The 3615-nt window shown below is 38.0% G+C and overlaps 1 non-coding gene across 1 annotated transcript; it reads right to left on the bottom strand.

Annotated features, from left to right (window-relative positions):
* Nucleotides 1-206: 206 nt before the first annotated feature.
* LOC115932361 (small Cajal body-specific RNA 16) lies at nt 207-393 on the bottom strand. Its single transcript, XR_004068650.1, has one exon.
* Between the last annotated feature and the right edge of the window lie 3222 nt (nt 394-3615).

Genomic DNA, 3615 nt, shown 5'->3' on the forward strand with positions numbered 1-3615 from the left:
TATAAATATACAGGGGATATAAAAATTAATTTGGGTGGAAGTAGGGTAAAGGCAAAAGGAGCCTGACCAAAAACCCCATATAAACCAGAAATGCAGATCACAATTATGAATAATTCGCTTCTTTATTATGGCAAAATATACATTACATACAATTTACCATTTTGACCATTTTATTTATTGTTTGTTTGTTTGTTTGTTTGTTTTTGTCCTGTTTGCAGTTTCATACATGATCATCAAACTGCTGCTAGGATGCGCACACCTATTACTGCAAATTCTCAACCTAGGAAAGACTTTCCCTGGGAATTTACTTTAGGTCAGGGTTGGGCTGCCTGGTACAAGGCTGCACCCACAACTGAGCAGGTTCAACAACACAGGAGCCTTTCCCAAGACCATCATTTTAACCACTTTTAAGTGTAAAATTCAGTAGGATTAAGTATATTTACATTTGTGTTCATGCATCACCACTATCCATCACTAGACAGTTCTCATCTTCCCAAACTGAAACTCTACCCATTAAACAACTCCCCGTTACTGACACTCCCACCCCCTGGTAATTGCCATTCTATTTTTTGTTTCTATAAATGTGGTTATTCTAGGTACTTTATGTAAGTGAAATCATACAATATTTGTCCTTCTGTGTTTGATTTATTTCACTTAGCATAATGTCTTCACTATACCTGGTAAGGCTCTTTTGATTAGGGAAAATTTTCACAGAAAAAAATACTGAACTCTTTTCCAAAAATTTCCATAAATATAGAACAATATATTCGTTCATTCATTCATTCATGCATTCAACAAGTATTTATTGAGCCCATATTGTGCCAGGCTCTTCTTCCAATAAGCCATTGGCAGGAGATAATAAAGGAATCATACTAATCTCCTTACTAGATCACAGTTATTCTTCAATCAACATAACTCAAATTATCTCTCTCAGATTACTAATGCCACCAGTGGCTCACTTCCTGGATCTTCTTACATTGGCATATCATCGGCTGAAGAGAACAGTGGCAGAGTATCAAAAGAATCAAGCTGGTTTCTATCATGATAACTCCTGTGCATGGAATTTTTGCTGTTGTCCCTTCTTTCCAGAAATACTGACACTCAGCTAGCACTAAAAATCACAGACAGACAACTGGCCTATATGTTATACCCTTGTTAATATCTGACTTAACCACATGTTAATCTGCTTTATCCTGTACAGGTACACTGGACATGAACCATGCTTCTTCCAGCCAAAATATCAAAAAAATCACAGAAAAATCTGAGTGTTCAGTTTTTCTTGAAAAGGTAGAAAATCTGGTATTCCTGGGCCCATGTTCTCATGTGTCGAGAAATGACTAGGGCCAAGGAATAGCTGTCTCTTGTAAACAAGGTTTTCACCACAGTTCTCATTACTTCATATATATATATATGTGTGTGTGTGTGTGTGTGTGTATATATATATTTCATATATATAGTTCATATATATGCTTATATATAAATACATATATACGCTTATATGAAAATACATATATACTTCATATATATATACACATATGTGTATATATATGAATATATAATTATAAACATCCAGTTCTATATATACATAACTGGATGTTCATTTGTCCATTCACTCATGTTAAGTATCTACTATGATAAATCATTGTGTTAAGCATTACGGATTGTTAAACACTGTGACTGTACAATTAGCTCCAGGCACTTTGGGGGAAGAACAGAGCAGAAAACAGACATAGCTGACCTTGGTCAGAAAAACTACCCTGGCTGTAAGGTCATTCTTCCTTAACATAGTGGTAAGCAGTTCAGTCTGCAATATTAGGCAATATCTGGTTGAGCACTGATTTCTAAGGTGGGGTAGAAATACTAAGAGCAGAAAGATAGAATGTAATGATTCCTGCAAAATCCTCTCATATGGAATAGGCCTCCCAGATAAGGGCTATACAGTTTCAGTTTCTAGAGAGAGAAGGCTGGCAGGTAAAGATAGGAGAGCTCTAAAAAAATGAAGGAGTTGTTATTGGTGGTGGTGGTGGTGTTGAGGGGGGTATGGTAAGACACTCACTGGTGGGTCTGAAATCACTGCTGCAATTGCTTCCTTTGTCAGGATTAAGCCAAGGCACTGAGCAGGGCTGAGCCTGCAAACTGAAGTCCCTCAGTTCTACGCCTGAGCAAGGTAAGAAACTGGGTATAACTGATGCAGTAGACTTGTGTGTGAACTACTGTGTTACAGAGGAGAGAGTAGCCCCTGACCTGGGGGAGTCAAGAGGTTTTTCAGAAGTGGCATTTTACCCAGATCTTCAAAGAAAGTCCAAGTTTCACATATGGAAGTGGGGATAGACGAACAACCATCTAACAAATGTATATTAAGTGTCAACTAAAAACAATATGCTAGGCATATAAAGATGAATAAATTAGAGATCTTACTTTCAAGCAGCATAAAGTCTAGTGGGGAGAAACATATTAAGTTCATTAGAATGAGTAGAAATTAGTGAAATTGATGTTGAATGAAGTGGCAACATGAAAACAAGAGCAATGAATTCTTCTGGGAGGAGTAAGAGGAGGTTTTATAGAGAAGCGGAGTTTAAGGTGGGTGCTGACCGATATGGAGGAGTTCACCAGACAGATTGTAAGAGCATTCCAAGCTGATGATAGCATATGACAGGGCATTGACCCTTGAAAATGATTTCAGAGAACTGGCAACGATTCATCACTGCTGAAGCTTGAGGTAAGAAATAGGACGCTATGGAGATAACGCTGCAGAAGGATAAGGGCTGAAGAACCTCTGTAAGTTGAAAAGAACGCCAAGTAGTCTGCTGTGACTGGAATGTAAGATGCATGGGGAAAAAAATGGTTATTGCTGAGGTTGTGCAGATAGTATAGAACCGCTTAAAACCAACGTGTACTGTGGATCTGTTTTTAACTTTTTAACAGGTATAGTCCCCTCAAGAATAGATAATTTCCATGGATCCACTCCCCAGAAACCTATGGAGTATCTCAAATGTCTTAACGCCCGTACATTGCTCTCCTGGGGGTTCTCAGGTCTCAGTTAAGAACTGTTGCTTTACAGCAGTGCTTTTGGAGCTTTTATGTAGTGACCTAAATAAAAATAGTAATATTTGGATAATACGCTGGGTTACCGACAGAAGCTGCTTCAGGTTGGAGGCAATTAACTGGAGTTCTAGCTGCTTTCTCCCACCCAGGTGCCTCAGAGGCTAAAGTGATTAAATATCATGTCACTCTTGTAACCTATTTTGTTTTCACTCTTCTGAAGATTCTTAAGAAGAAGAGTGAAACTATCAGTGCCACTTTTAAAAGGACGATTCCATCATCAATGTAAAGAGTAGACAGGAGGCAATCAGATGAGTTAGAAGCTTTCCTAGAAGTGACTTCAAAGGCTTGTCATATGTCATTAGTGGCGAGGATAAAAAAGAGGGTATTCTAGAGCTTTTTAAGGCTAGAATCAAAAGATCTGATGACAGTGGTAGCTTCCAAATTTCTATATACTAGGAGTTTAAGGGCTTCAGTTGGGTTAGAAAAAGGACTTTGGTTTGTAGCAGCAAAATTCACAATTGCAAATACATGAAATCCATCTAAAAGCCCATCAAATGAGTGGATAAAGAA

Source organism: Gorilla gorilla, chromosome 1 (genome assembly GCF_029281585.2).
Source record: "Gorilla gorilla gorilla isolate KB3781 chromosome 1, NHGRI_mGorGor1-v2.1_pri, whole genome shotgun sequence".
Lineage (NCBI taxonomy): Eukaryota > Metazoa > Chordata > Mammalia > Primates > Hominidae > Gorilla > Gorilla gorilla.